The sequence below is a fragment of the Vombatus ursinus genome, unplaced genomic scaffold (assembly GCF_900497805.2).
Source record: "Vombatus ursinus unplaced genomic scaffold, bare-nosed wombat genome assembly UNPS02014821.1, whole genome shotgun sequence".
Lineage (NCBI taxonomy): Eukaryota > Metazoa > Chordata > Mammalia > Diprotodontia > Vombatidae > Vombatus > Vombatus ursinus.
In genome coordinates, this window is record NW_020954599.1 from 31,813,836 (window position 1) to 31,830,162 (window position 16,327).

Genomic DNA, 16,327 nt, shown 5'->3' on the forward strand with positions numbered 1-16,327 from the left:
ATGTCATTGAAATTTTTTCTGTGAAATTTTCATTTTAACTTTATAGTGTCTGCTGAGTATTTTTATGGGCACTGATCCAAGTTTGTTTATTTTTATTTTATTACTTTAGTTTATTTAAAGTGTTCATCGGCATCATAGAAGGCATCTCAAGCATTATCCAAATGAAAGAAGGATCACAGTAGTGGAGTTCTCCTGATGCCTCCATTTGCAATGGACGTTGTGCTTTTGTATTGAGTTCTGGAATGCTACAGACCCCTCCCAGATCAGAGCAAATCAGCCTTACAGTCAGCTCAGGAAGAGCCAAGTAGATAAAAAATTCCTATTGCCCAGATGATGGCTTGAAGTCAGATGGACTGCCTATTGTGTTAATCTATCAGCTGGAGTAAGATAGGGAAACACAGTTTCAAAGAAAAAAAAAGGGAGAAGGAGGCAAAGGAGAAGAAAATGAGGAGAATGAAGAAAAAAGTGCAGATGAAGAAGGGAAAATAGAAAGATGTGTGCTAGACTCAAGAGAGGTCCTTGATCTGATCTCTTATTTGCGTCGAAGCTATGTATAGCAAGGAGGTGGGCAAATTATACCTGGAGAGTGAGGGATAATGGATGGCATCCTGATGGGGGTATTAGTTAGAACCTCGGTGGACTATTTATGGAAAAACATGAATGAGAATTGAGACACAGGATGGAAAGACATGCCTGAATGGGTTATAGCCTCCTTTATTGGGATGAGTGCCAGCAGAAGAGATCACAGTAGGAAGAATATTGGCTCTCTAGTCAGAGAAACTGGGTTCAAATCCTGCCTCTCTCACTTATTACCTGTATGACCTTGGGCAAGTCCCCTCCTCTCTCGGGGACTCAGTTTCCTCATTCCCTGTCACTCACACGATGATGGGGTTGGATTTCATGACCTCTGAGGTCCCTTCCAGTTCTAAATCTATAATCCTATTTTCCTATACGAGTATTGAAGCAATTCACTCTCTCTAGTTATGTTTTTGAGAGGCATTTCTATAAATTACTGTTGTCTAAAACAAATAAGACATATATAATAGGTCAAGGAAATTTCCATTTAAAATAGTAAGGACCTTTCTTGTCAATATAATTCATTGGAATTACATTCTTAAATTGGAATACATTTTATCAGCATTTAACCATAAATGTTGTGGAATCTCAGGAAATGTTCCCTGATGGAAGAACAAATTTAATAAACTTTTAATAGAGGAGTGAGAGGTAGAGGCTGAGTCTGTAAGACCACAGTGACATAACAAGGTATAGCTGTAAAATGGGGTTGGCCCAGTTATCTGAATGCTATGCCAGTGATGGGTCTGGTGTTTGTGTCTACCTCCCACGGAGAGATTTCAGTTTGTAGGAAACTTGTCAGTGGTGTGAAGTTTTATTTTTTTTGGCCGATCTGATTCAGCTTTGGGCCTCTTGATAGGGGACTTTTAACTGTCAGAGCATTTAAAAATCTATGTTCTCATATCATTATTAATTTTTTTTCTTTCACTCTGTAAAGAAGGTAGGTCAGACCTGATTCCTGTTATATAAATGAAGAGACCAAGGTACAGGACCATGATGTGGCGTATCTGATTCCTGAGCCTCTTTTTTTTTTTTTTTTTTTGCTTTTTTGGTGAGGCAATCGGGGTTAAGTGACTTGCCCAGGGTCACACAGCTAGTAAGTGTCATGTGTCTGAGACTGGGTTTGCTGAGCCTCTTTTGTTTGTCTTTAGTTCATTAGAAAGTTCAGTTTCTCAGATAACTAAATATAGCTAGTTAATAGAAGAGCTGTAACAAAAATTCAAGTCTTCTGCCTTCAGTCCCAGACCTTTTTCATAAGATCTTGGTCTGTGATGGGGTCCAAAACCTTTCCAATAAGGTAGTGAGCTCCTTTATTCTTGCCTTGGTAAGTAGTTCCCTAATGCTGCGTTGGTGGTAAACAGAGGCCCTAACCCTCATACCTCCTTCAGATGCCCCATCTCAGTTAATCATTTGGCTGTAGGACTCAATTTCAAGGCAAAAGATTACTTTTTAACAAAGACTTTTTTTCTCCCGAAAACAAAACAACATCCATTTTCTTACATTATAGGTCTTGTTTTTTGCTTTATAGAATGTGGTCACTGTGGATATGGAGCTTCACCTTAAGCATCACTTTTGACCCTGAGGTCCAGAAATTATAATTGAGATTTGGTCATTCTCTCTGTCTGAGTGTTCTAATGCAGAGGTATACAACACCCAGTGATGCTTCCTATTGCATCTCCTATTTCTATTCAAGTTGGACACCATTGCTTCAGTGCCAATTATTCACTCAACACATTTTTTGAGCCCTCTTAAATGTAAGGCAGGGTGCTAGGTACTCTGTAGGATATAAAGGTAAATGCTGGGGTGGTCGTGAGTTCAAGGAGCCAGGAAGAGTGAGGATGTCTCTAAAGGTTAGGAAATTCTGAAGTTTAGCCAATACTGGCTTCCTCTGCTATTCCTTTCTTTATATTCATTCATTCAGCAAATATTTGTCAAATTCATACTATGTGTGCTATATACATGTGCATAGAGTGTGTTCCTAAACATTGGCCTACTCAGTCATGGAGTCCAGTCTCCCTCTTAATGTATAAATCTTTTCTCCATTGCAGAGAGTCACCGGGCCTCATCTTGAAAGGGTCCAGGGAAAAGGGGAACTCGCTCCTTTTTATAGCATCCAGTTTTATGAGTTCTTGTGTTGCATACATGCCGTCCTCTGCTTCCCTTTCCTGCCCTGGTTTCACCCTTACACAAAATTCTGAATTCCCTGTACAACAGTGGCACTTAACAAGTTTTTGTGGCGTGGATCCTTTTGGCAGTCTGATGAAATTATGAACCTTTTCTTGGAATTATGTTTTTAAATGCTTGCAATAAAATACATGGGATTACAAAGGAAGACAAGTATTACAAGTATGTTGAAATAAATTTGATCAAAACAAACATTTTTAAAGTTCATGGACCCCAAGCCAAGAACCCCTGCTGTATAGTGTCCTTATGGAGACTCATCTGCTTTTAGAGATGGGGACAAACATTTTATTCTTGCTCAGGAAACAGGAAGAACAGCAAGGTCTAGACTTTGGAGCTATTTCCCATAGATTCACCTCTGGAGAACCCTCAGTGGGAAGTTGGATCTTGCTTCAACTTAATTAACACCAAAGACTCTTTCCAGAAACATAGAGAACCATGGAATCTTAAAGTTTGAAGTTCCTAGAGATGGAAAAGACTGCAGAAGCCATCTTATCCAACATCATATTTTACTGACCCTAAGGTCATAATGCAACCTCTCTCATGCATAGTCTAGGCTTTCTACTTGGAACTCTCTCCTCTATGTAGCACCTCCTACATCTCCAACCCCCCCTTGAATAGTTTTCATTATATACTTGATGCTAAGGTTAGGGATTTTGATTTGTAAGCATGAAGGCTACTGTGAAGTCTTACTGTAGAAATCACAATCAGCAGTTGACTATAAATGCTTAAAACAGAGATTCTCAACTAGGGGTCTTTGTTGTTTTTGAATATTTTGATAATTGTATTTCAATATAATTTGTTCCCTTTGTAAACTTACATATTTGATTTGAAAATGTTATTCTGAGAATGGGTCCATAGGCTTTATGAGAGTGCCAGAGAGGTTCATTAGACAAAAAGGGTGAGAACCCTTGACCTAGAAGGGGGGGGTAGCATGACAGCTGTCTTATTCTAGATGGCATTTCATGCAAGGCAGATGCTCAAGAGTGAACATGTGTCAGTTGTACTTTTTTTTTTGGTAGAAGTCATTTATTTATTTATTTATTTTATTTTTAGGCAATTGGGGTTAAGTGACTTGCCCAGGATCACACAGCTAGTAAGTGTCAAGTGTTTGGTCTGAGGCTGGATTTGAACTCAGGTCCTCCTGACTTCAGGGCCAGTGCTGTATCCACTGCACCACCTAGCTGCCCCCTAGAAGTCATTTATTAACGGAATTGCATCTTCAGAAAATTGTGAAGCCATTTACCTGGACCAGTTCTAATTCCTACAAAGGTTGGGTTTTCCCAAACCCACAAATAACCGAAAACTTTTAAATTGCCAACATTTGATTATAACCCCCCAACAAAGGGATGAAAATGGGCTTATTGTTGTGAAATAAGCAGGGGGACACACATTATTTTTCTGACTGTGAGTTTGATAAATTAGCACAGTCAGCTGTGCATAATCTGGCTGAGACAGTTCCTGGTTAGCAGCACTAGAGGCTTACAGTGAAGGATTGCAAATCTTAGATACCCACAACAACCCCATGAGGTAGGTGGTCTCTTCTAACTCCTCAAAACACCAAACAAAACAAATGATTGTGGCTGCTTGTTAGAGGCAGGGCTTGAACTTAGTTCTTATTGAAAGAAGTAGAGTTACTTGTTTCGTTACGATCTCTGCCTCTTAAGCATAACCTCAAACATGTAGATGCAACACAGAGATGCAGATAACAGTAATTTAAGATATATCATAGACATACATATTACTGAACATGTGAATACAATTTGTGAAAACATTTAAGGGGAAGAACAAATTCAAAAGTAATTTAAAAAAATATTTGCACCTTAGCAGACAGATTCCAAAACGGGAGGGCAGTAGTACTATTTATTTCTTACTAGGGGCAATAGGGTGATTAATGGAGTGATAGATGGATGGGTGGATGGATGAATGGATACCATAGTGGGGGGGGCTTTGATATAGTGTAGAATGTCTTTCATACTGCTGGCCATTTCAAAAAAAATTTAAATTTTTTTCCAATGACACGTAAAAATAACTTAACATTTGTTTTTTAAAATTTTTGAGTTCCAATTTTTTTCTCTCCCTTCCTTTCCTTTCCCCTCATTAAGAAGGCAAGTAATTTCATATAGGTTATACATGTGCAGTCATGCAAAACATATTTCCATATTAGTCATGTTGTGAAAGAAAACAGACCAAAGAAAGTCCGAGAAAAATAAATAAAGTTAAAAAAGTATGCTTCAATTTGCATTCAGACTCCATCAATTCTTTCTCTGGAGGTGGACAGCAGTTTTTATCATTCCTTTGGAATTGTCTTGGATCGTTGTATTGCTGATAATAGCTAAGTCATTCACAGTTGATCATTGTACGCTATTGCTGTTAGTGTGTACACTGTTCTGGTTCTGCTCACTTTACTTTTTATCAGTTCATGTAAGTCTTTCCAGGTTCTTCTGAAAGCATCCTGCTCTTCATTTCTTATGGCACAATAATATTCTATCAGAATCATATACCATAATTTGTTCAGCCATTCCCCAATTGATAGGCATCCTCTCAAATTCCAATTCTTTGCTACCACAGAAAAAGCTTCTCCAAATATTTGTGTATATATGGGTCCTTTTCTTTCTTTTTAAAAAAATCTCTTTGGGATACAGAACTAGTAGTGGTATTGCTGGGTCAAAGTGTATGCAGTCTTACAGCTCTTTGGGCATAGTACCAAATTGCTCTCCAGAAAGGCTAGACCAGTTCACAACTCTACCAACTGTACATTAGTGTCCCAATTTCTCCATATCCCTTCCAACATTTGTCATTTTTCTTTTCTGTCATATTAGCCAATCTGATACATGTGAGGTGGTACCTCAGAGTTGTTTTAATTTGCATTTCTCTAATCAATAGTGATTTAGAGCATTTTTTCTATGATTATAGATAATTTTGATTACGTTGTATGAAAACTGCCTGTTCATATCCTTTGACTATCAATTGAGGAATGACTTGTATTATTCTAAATTTGACTCAGTTCTCTGTATATTTGAGAAATGATATCTTTATCAGAGAAACTTGTTACAATTTTTTTCACAGTTACAATTACTGTGTATTTCCCTCCCTCCTATTCCCTCCCCGCCATTTATGCTTCTTTCTCTCTCCTTTCCCCTGTCCCTTCTCAAAAATGATTTGCTTGTGATTACTGCCTCCCCCAATCTGCCCTCCCTTCTATCATCACCCTACCTTCTTTTATGCCCTTCCCTTCCTACTTCCCTGTAGGGCAAGATAGATTTCTACACCCAACTGAGTGTTTATGTTATACTCTCTTTGAGCCAGTTCTGAGAGGTTCAGTTGTTGGCCACCACTCTTCCATCTTCCCCTCCACTGTAAAAGCTCTTTCTTGCATTTTTTGTATGAGATCATTTTCTGCATTCTACTTCTCCCTTCCCTCTTCTTCCAGTGCATCCCTCTTCTCTACCCCTTAATTTTATTTAACAGTTTAACCTTATTTAATCCCTTGTGATTTCTCTTTTTTGTTTACCTTTTTTTGCTTCTCTTGAGTCTTGTATTTGAAAGTCAAATTTTCTATTCAGCTCTAGTCTTTTAATCAGAAATGCTTGGAAGTCCTCTATTTCATTGAATGTCCTTTTTCCCCTTGAAGGATTAACTCAGTTTTTCTGGGTAGGTGATTCTTGGTTGTAATCCTAGCTCTTTTGCTCTCTGGAATATCATATTCCAAGCCCTCTGATTTTTTAATGTAGAAGCTGCTAAATCTTGTGTTATTCTGACTGTGGTTCCATGATACTTGAATTTTTTTCTCTAGCTGCTTGTGATCTTATCTTTTTGACCTGGGAACTCTGGAATTTGGCTATAATGTTCCTGGGAATTTTCATTTTGGGGTCTCTCTCAGGATCTCAGTGATCAGTAGATTCTTTTAATTTCTATTTTATCCTGTGGTTTTAGGATATCAAGGCAGTTTTTAAACCTTGATAATTTCTTGAAATATTATATCTAGTTTTTTTTTTTTAAATCATGGCTTTCAGGTAGTTCAATAATTCTTAAATTATCTCTCCTGGATCTGTTTTCCAGGTCAGGTGTTTTTCCAATGAGATTTTTCACATTTTCTTTTATTTTTTTTCATTCATTTGACTTTCTTTTATTGTTTCTTGATGTCTCATGGAACCATTAGCTTCCATTTGCCCAATTCTAATTTTTAAGAAATTATTTTCTTCATTCAATTTTTTAGTATCTCTTTTTCCATTTGGCCAATGCTGCTTTTAAAGGACTTCTTCTCTTCAGTGGGTTTTTGTACTTCTTTTTATCATTTGTGCTATTCTATATTTTAAGATATTATTTTCATCAGCATTTTTTATACCTCTGTTACCAAGCTGTTGTGATTCTGTTTTCGTAATTTTCTTGTATCATTCTTATTCCCAGCCCTCTCCAATTTTTCTTCTACCTCTATTATTTGATTTTTAAAATCCTTTTTGAGCTTTTCTAGAATTTTTTTTGGGGGTACTGAGACCAATTCACATTTTTCAATGAGGTTTTGGATGTAACTGTTTTAAGTTTATTGTTTTTTTCTGAATTTGTGTTTTACTGTTCCCCATTACCATAGTAACTTTCTATGGTTGAGTTCTTTTTTGTCATTGTTTGCTCATTTCCCAGCCTGTTTCTTGACTTTTAACTTTATGTTAAAATTGGATTCAGTTCCTGGAGTGGAGGAGACATTGTCTCACACTTCAGGTTTTTTGCGCTGCTGATTTCACAACTAGTTCTGGAGACCTATAAGTTTTCAATTTTTCCAAGGTAGTATGATCTAACGGTAGATGCGGTCATTGATCTCCTGGCCTGTGCTCTGGTCTATGAGAGTCTACAGGTACTCTTTTCTGTCTTGGAACTATGATCAGAGTCCCAGTTCTCCTGGGGCTATAAGCACTTGTGTACTATTTCTTTTCCTCGCCCTGGGACTGTGACCTGGAACCTTGTATGGGTAATGCAACAGTGGCCCGCACCCAATGCCAGTCAGTGGTCCCCAGTAATCTCTTTCTGACCAGTTGTCTGGCTCCCACACCCTCTGTGGGCTGAGAACTCCAAAAGCTGCTGCTGATTCAATTGGCTCTGAGGTCTGCTGTTGGCTTGCCAGGGCAGGACCCGTGCTGGACTGTACCCTGTTTTCACCCCAGCGAAACAGAGTTTTCTTGTCAACCTTCTAAGTCATTTTGGGCTGGAAAATTGTTTCATCCTACCCTTTTTTGGTTCTACAGCTTCAGAATTTAATTTGAGGCATTACTTTGAAGTTGTTTGTAGGGGAATTTGGGAGAACTTGAGTTAGTCCCTGCCTTTATTTCACCATCTTGGCTCTGCTCCTGGCCATTTATAATCCCAGCGTGGTCTTTCTTCAGTGTCCCGTCTTTGAGTTGTATCTGATCTTATGACCTGTTTTCATTCAAATTCATTGAGGAGTGGGACAATTCTGCTTCCCTTTCTTGGCCAGGAACCCCTTAATTTTCACTGTCTTGTGAAAGGACGTGATTGTAAGATGATAGCCAAGCTTTCGCCGTGATGGCTGGATGGGCAAAAAAAATACAGCTGCACTTTCTAACAGTCTTCTCAGCATTGTGATCTACCTTCTTGTTAGGGATCATACTTTTCTTTATTTTGAACTCTAAGAGCACAGGAACGTAGAATATTAAAGCTAGATGGGACCTTAGTTATCACCCAACCTAGTTCTCTCATTTTGCAGTTAAGGAAACTGAATTTCAAAGAGGATAAAGGAATTGATCCAAAGCCAACAGCAACCGTGGCTTGATTCTGACTCCTAGCCCTTTGCTCTTTCCGCTACTTTGTCTGCTTTCTAGAAAATCAAGAGTAAGTGCATCATTATGATTAGTTTTCCCTTGTTTTGCTAATAAATTTTTTGGAGACACGTTTTTGATAAGAAAGCAGCCTGTCTGTTTCTTCAACAGATAGTGCAAGGCAAATAAGATAAATGAAGGGGAGGGACAAAGCAGAGAGGTGTGAGATTGGGGATTTGGGAAGAGGAAGTACCACATGCCCTCCAGCTTCAAAGCTGGATCTTCAATGTGATCTTAGATGGAGGTGGCAGTCAGTGGAAGGTGGTGGAGGGGGAAGAATCAGACAGATACCAACAATTCATAATTAGTAATAATGACAATAATAATATTGTAGGAATAATTATAAGTATATTTACAATAAATCAAAATTTGTTTTCACAACATCAATGGCTAGCATTTATATAATGCTTTAAGGTTTGAAGCCTTATATATGTTAATTTATTTACTATGGTTATAAACACAAAGGTGAAGAAATACCTGCCTTCCACAACCTTAGGTGCTATCAGGAGAAATAGACATGGATATACATACAGAGATAGACAAAATAAGACCAGGGGCTCAGGGAAAAGAGGATGTATGGTGATATGTCACAGTTGCCCCATTAGGCTTCTGGTTACCATTTGGAAAATGCTGAGACCTAATACATATTTTCTAAAAATAGTTGAAGGGAGTTTTGTTGGCAGGGGAAATATGAATTATATAACCCTGTGTCTTGGACTCTTTTTAAGTTATTTCTGTGCCTTCAGCAAGTTACCATCCAGGTGGTTACTGCTCCCTGTGGAAATCAATGTAAATCAGAGTAGTTTTTTTTTTCCTTTCTCAGAACAAAATTAATTTTAACCCAACATACTAATAGTGGGTGCTTAGGGCTGTAGGATGAAAACTTCTTTCTAAAACTAGCCTTGTCGAACAGACCGTGGTATCACTTTCTGTTCCTTTTTTTTTTCTTGTGTCTTTTAGAAGCTACTATCACTCAGTGCTTTAATTTTCAGTCTTGCCATGGTTCTGAAAAAAGTTGTTCTGTTAACTAAGTCAGGATGAGGGAAACCAGGTTTTGATCAGAACATTCAAACAGAATGAAGTCCACATGATGTACTCTGTTGTCCACCCGTCTGAAGCTTTCTTTCTTTCTAGAGGCTGGCAGTTGTTAAAGTAACAATTTGGATAGCATCTCTCATCAGATAGTCATATTTATTGACTGATTTCTAAGTGTATAGAACTTTACTAAGCATTGGGTAGATTGCCTAGTATATCTGAGATAAAGATATGCTAACAAAGAACTCTACCAACCTTAGTTATCAGGGTCAGGAGGGGCCCACAACTAGATTTAAGTAAAATAATTTGGATATATTAATATTTATTTCTTAATTTCTACCTGTCCTCTCCCCTCCCCCCCATCCTCTCTGTACACGTTTTCGTCTTTTATATTACCATCATTTCTTCATTTGAGGAAGCAGATCAATCAATTCATCAACAAGCATTTACTATCTATATCTACTCTGTGGCAATAAGGATACAAAGTTAAAAATTAAACAGTCCCTGCCTTGAAGGGGCTTCCATTCTATAAGAGCATCAGGAAGGAAGGAGACTCCCATTGGTTCTAAACTTAGTGCTCTCAAGTGTCTCTTATTCACTCATTTTGGAAAAGGGCTGTCAGGCAACGAATGAGTATAGAATGTCCGGTAGCTATTTGATACCATGATTGGAGGGTAGCCCACTTCTTGCCAAAACCTTTGGTTTTAGATGTGGACTATTGATATCAGGCAGCAACCCTAGTAAGTCCAGACTTGTCACAGGACATTTCCAATCCTGAAGACCGCAGCAAGACCAAGTCAACTTGATCTGGGTTGCTGCACAGCTGGTATGAAGAAAACTCTGGGTTGGGCCTTGGACCTGTGTTCAAGTGACTGCCTAAAGCTACCCTTCCACTATACCACTGTCCAATAGCCCACTTACCAGTCCTCAAATCCTGTGGTTGAGTGGAACTAGGTCTTGAGCCTAGTGAGTTTAATTGGATGGCTATTTATAAGTTAAAATAATGTAGTGTAACATAATATAATGTAATGTAACATATAGTATAATACAACATAATTTAATAAAATATAACACAATCCAATATAATGTAATATAACATAATCTAATCTAGTATAATATGATGTAATATATAGTAAATAAGTATATTTGCTATATTCCAGTGTCCATATTTAATGCCTGACTTTCTACTTTTCTGAAGTTGAGTTTTATAGCTCTTGAAACATTGAGTGGAGAATTTCTGCTTAACATTAATAATAACAATAATTTGTTGTTGTTGCTCATTCGTTTTCCATCATGCCTGACTCTTTGTGACCCCATTTGGGGTTTTCTTGGCAAAGATAATGGAGTGGTTTGCCATTTCTTTCTATTAATAATAATAACTCATAAATGATCCCCAAATATAAGCCATACCTCTGAAATGAGATCTTTTTGAAAAGAAAAATAGAATCTGAAAAACAAGTCAACAGTTAAACCGTATTAAAAATAATTAAACTTTTTCTTACCATTTCTTTTAATTCATTGTATGGTGGAAGGAGCACTAAATTAGGAGTCAGAGTACCTGAGTTAAAAATCTTAGCTCTGCCCCTTTCTATCTTGGTCAAGTTTCCCTCTTTCTGAAGTAAGAGGTTGTCCTAGATGAAATCACTTTGAGCTTCTAGATTTAGGAGACATTATGTTTTTACGTTTTATCCATTTATGTCATCACTGTCTTTGATAAGCCATGATTGTAAGAAATAAATGGATCTAAGAGAGATTATAGAAATCACTTGAGTTTTTATAAACCAGATTTTGAGTGTGACCTATACTCACAATAGTCCAGTCACATAGATAGCACTTTATATTAACAAAAATGCTTTATAGACGTTGATTTATTTGATCCCTAAAATCATCCTTTGAGTGCAAACATTATCTCCTCTTATTATTGAGGACAATGAGGCTAATAAACTTGCTTAAGTTTATATCACAGAAGTGGTTGTTGATCTGTACCCCCAGTTGAGGTCTTCTGATCCCTAGCCCAAGACTCTTTCCATCCAATAGGTAGATATGTGGTACAGAACATTGAGCCTGGAAGCAGGAAGATTTGAGCTCAGATCTGGCCACAGATACTTACTAGCTGTGTGACCTTGAGAAAGCCACTTAACTTTTGTCTGCTTTAGTTTCCTCAACTAGAAAAGGTAATAATAGGTAATAAAAAGGAAATAATAACAGCACCTATTTCCCAGAGTTGTATCAACTGAAATAATATTCATAAAATGCTTAGTACAGTCCTTGGTACATGGTTGACATTTAATAAATGTTCGGCCCCTTCTTTTCCCCTTCTGTAAAATGGGGATAATAATAGCACCTTGAAATAATATTTGTAAAAGCACTTAGCACAGTACCAGGCACATACTTAAAAGATGTCAATTCTCTCCTCCCTTCCCCATTACTTAAAGATTAGGTCTGTCATTTGGTGAAAAGATGTTAACTTCAAGAGGGGATAGAGCCCATAGAGGTGAGTGGACCTGAAGGAGAGGGATTTCACTCATTCTTAATTGATGGAAAAGATAATTCTTCTGTGAGAAGCTCCCTGAATGTGGAGCATGTACTATTAATACTAGGGAGGGTATGGTAAAATGGCCCATCAGTTGTCCATGGAGCTTCTCTGTTGTCAATTCAGAAAGTTTGTGCAAACATTTCTTAGGAGTCTTTCTAAAAATCTATACTTTGCATGTGAAAAAGACCCAAACAGGATAATAATAAATATGCAACTTTTGAGATTGCAGTTATGAATGTTTTCTTCCCTGCCATTCCTTCACCTTCCTTATCTTTGTCAGTAGCTTTTGTGACTACCTAGCTTTTGTATATTCACATGGAGCTTGGAGTTCACCAAAGCAACTTGTTCTTTCTCAAATGAACTGTGGACTAGCCATGCCTCCCCATCCCATGCTTGTGTGTTTGACTTGTTGAATCCAGCTCTGGGCATTAAGATTTGTCCCTATTAAATTTCATCTTATTAGATTTTTGCCTGTTGTTCAGCCTATTAAAATATGCTTGCCACCTTAAATGAAGAATGAAAGACCACTGCTGTTGGGGCTGTGAATTGGTCTGAATGTTCTGGAAGAAAATTTAAAATTATAAGAAAAAAAGTTATTAAACTGTGCATAACCTTTGACCCAGCAATACCACTATTAGGCATGTATCCCAAAGAAGTCAAAACAGAAGTAAAGGACCCATAATACATAACTATTTATAGCAGCACTTTTTTTGGAGTACCTTGGAACTTGAAGAGAAGTGGGTGGCCATGGAATGTGGCTGAACAGATTGTGATATATGAATGTAATGCAGTATTGCTACCCCCCGGTTGATTTATCTGAAGTCCAAGAAATTTGGGAAAACTTGTAGGAGTTGATTCAGGGAACTAAGTGAACAGAACTAAAGTGACCACAGTAATGTAAAGTGTTTTCAATTTCAAATCTGACCTGTTAGGTTTATTTTACAAATAGATAACTTACTTTTGTTTTTACATCACCTATTTTTCCCTTTGTACCTTATGATAAAGAAATGTGAGGTGTGTAAGGTAGCTCAAAAGAAACATGAGATGTATAAATTTAGAGACATCTCTACTCCAAAAGTTCACACGGACTAACTGTGCCTGACCTCTGGTAGAGCCTTCTGAGCTTGTATTGGTCTGATCGACCACAGTTGGACACACTGAAACTTGATCCTGACATAGTGATGTCATTTTGGTCCTCTTTAAGCCGGAAGAGCAACAACCTTAATAAAGAAAAAAAAGATGAATTTTAAAAAGCTAGTAATTATAATCAATATATTGAAAATTTCCTACTTTATTCTAAAGTCTTTCAATACAATGACCAGATGTGACTTTAGAGGACCAGTGGTAGTCCCTTCAGGGAGGTGATGGACTGCAGGTGTAGAATAAAGCATTTTCAGACGTGGCCAGTGTGTTGATTTGTTTTGCTTGATTTTGCATATTTATTACAAAGGAAGGTTCTGTTAGGGGCAGGAGAGTCATTAGAAAGTGATATTTTTTTTTTTAAAGAGCATCAATAAAGCATTTAAAAGGCAAAAAAAGGTCTGCTATGTTTTTGCTGTACAGCAAATGCATCAATAGGAGGAAATGCTTATTAAGGGAAAAATTGTGCCTTTCTTTTCCCCCATCTACCTTATGGAAACAGTGTTTGAAAAATATACCGTGTGCTTACTGAGTGCATCTGTCTTAGAATTAGTGTTCTGTTCTCTCTGGTCTTGCTGAATTGCAGAATCTAATGGCATCAGGTCCTGAGAGCCGCTTCTAACACATTTATACTTTCTGCTATGCTGCGGCTCATAGGATTATAAAATTTGGGGATGGAAGAGACATTAGAGGTCATCTGGTACGAGCTTCTTATTTTACAGATGAGGAAACTGAGGTTCTGATTAAAGTCACCCAGATAGTAGCCCTTTGACTCCATCCAAATCCAGTACTCTTTCTTCTATTTACCTTGCGTTGCCTCAGCTGTGATCGTAATGGGATTAGAAGTTTAAGAATAAATACTTTTAAAAAGACAGCTTCTGGGGCAGTTAGGTGGCACAGTGGATAGATCACTGGCCCAGGAGTTAGGAGGACCTGAGTTCAAATCTTGCCTCAGACACTTGACACTTACTAAGCTTTGGGACCCTGGGCAAGTCCCTTAACCCTGATTGCCTTGCCAAAAACAAACAAACAAACAAACAAAAAAAAAAAAGAATTCAATGAAAAACTAAAAAGATTCCTTTCTGGGGGTGGGGGAAAGGTGTTGAGAAATTTGTTGGATCATAGGATTTAGAGTCAGAAGGTCACTTTGAGATCATCTAGGTCACCTCCTTTATTTTATCGCTCGGGAAGCTGAGGCCACATAAGTTAAATGGTATACCAGTATGGTTTCAACATTAGTAGTGGAACTGGGATTTGAACTCAAGTCCTCTGATGTTAAATCTAGTGTGCTACCTACCAACTATGTAGAATTTAGACCCACAAAAAGGTAAGCTTCATTTCCGTAAGACTTGTTAGTTTCTGAAGTTTAAAAAAAACCTAGTCAACAATCTTCAAACAGTCACACATTTTGTGCAGTTTTATTTTTCCAATTCACACATTATGCTCTTCCTGCTAGTTCTTGGTGGAATGTTTTTATTATTGTCGATTGTTGTTAGAATTTTTGTCTCAGAAAAAAAAGTAATAATTAAGAGAGGCAGCATGGTATAATAGGCAGAACACTAAATTTTGAGACTAAGTTGCAGCTGTGTTTACTTACTTACCTGTCGGAGCTGGCTTATCTAGAGGAAGCTAGGTAGATAGAGCCCTGGGCTTAGAATCAGGAAGATCTAAGTTCAAAAGTGACCCTAGATGTTTCCTAGCTGTGGGACCATGGACAAGCCACTTAACCTCTGTCTGCCTCAATTTCCTTATCTATAAAATGGGGATAATAACAACCACTACCTCCTGGGGTTGTTGTGAGGATCAAATGAAAGTAGTAGGCCCTTAATAAATGTTTTTTTCCTTCCTTCCTCCTTCAAAAAGTCACTTTCCCTCTTTTGGCCTTAACTCCCTCATCCATAAAATGAGGGGGTTGGGCTAGATTATTTTTTAAGCTTCTTTGAGTAACTAAATCCTGTGGTCCCATAATCCTAGTGCTGTGATGCTGTTGAATGGTGCTTGAACCTTTTTATTTTCTACAATGTGACATAGCTTAATAATATTATATTATAATGATAATATATGATATAGTATATTATAACACCAACAAGCTTCTTTAAGTAGCATTCATAATAAATTGAAATATTAATAATTAAATTATTTATGATTTTATTATTATTATAATTGTGATTATTGTTAATTAAATATTATTGTGATTTCTCTTAAAGGAGGGTAGGTGGAACCTTAACTTGGCACTCAGAGTCTGGTTCCAATATATCTTTTTAGACCGAGGGTCCTCCCAGTGGTTGTTGTTTTTGGTGTTTGTCCTTTGTTCTTGAAGAGGACCATGACATCAGGAAGGTGATATCTTGACTTGCAAGTGAAATGGATTAAAGTGAGGGAGGGCTGTGCAAAGTCACCAGCCTCACTCTCCTCCAGAGCCATCTGGGTCCAGTGGCAAGATATAGATCAGGATGATTGGAGATGGCCCTGGATGCAGTGGGAGTCCTTGGCCTTTTCAAGTTAAGGTCTTTCCCAGGTCTCAGTTTGTCTGAGGCAATGCTCATTTAGTGATTAAGGCTAGGTAAGAAATGGGACGGATAATGGCCTCTTTATGTAGTCAAAAAAAAAAAATCAATCTAGGAGGGAAAGACCCTCAGAGTTTCTGACCAAAACAGAGACAATTGCTCTCTACACTCACTCTCAGCCAATCAGGGCCCAAACAATGACCAAGTGGGGCTTGGCCCGCAACCTGTTGTTGGCCAGTCAATGAGAACCAGAGTGATTTGGCTTTAAGTCGAAGTTTTTAAGGGAAAAAAGAATGGTTTCAGTGATTAAAATTTACATTCCTTTGGGTAGAGCACCTTCAGGTAAAGGTATGATACTCCATGTGGTTGTCGTTGTCCTTCTTTCTTGAAGAGAAACATCTCTTCCAATATATGAGAGAGGCAGAGAGAGAGTCAGAGACAAAGAGATAGAGACAGAGACAGAGAATTAACAGCTAGAGATTTCAAGAAAGACTTCTGATAAAAAGTAGTACTTAAACTGGACT

The 16,327-nt window shown here is 37.7% G+C and overlaps 1 protein-coding gene and 1 pseudogene across 3 annotated transcripts in view; one reads left to right on the forward strand and one right to left on the reverse strand.

Moving 5' to 3' along the window:
• Window positions 1-16,327, forward strand: part of IRF2 (interferon regulatory factor 2) — a 133,414-nt gene that overhangs the window by 32,888 nt on the left and 84,199 nt on the right. The gene's annotated exons all lie outside the window — the stretch shown is intronic.
• On the reverse strand, window positions 8,105-8,347 carry LOC114024362 (annotated as a pseudogene).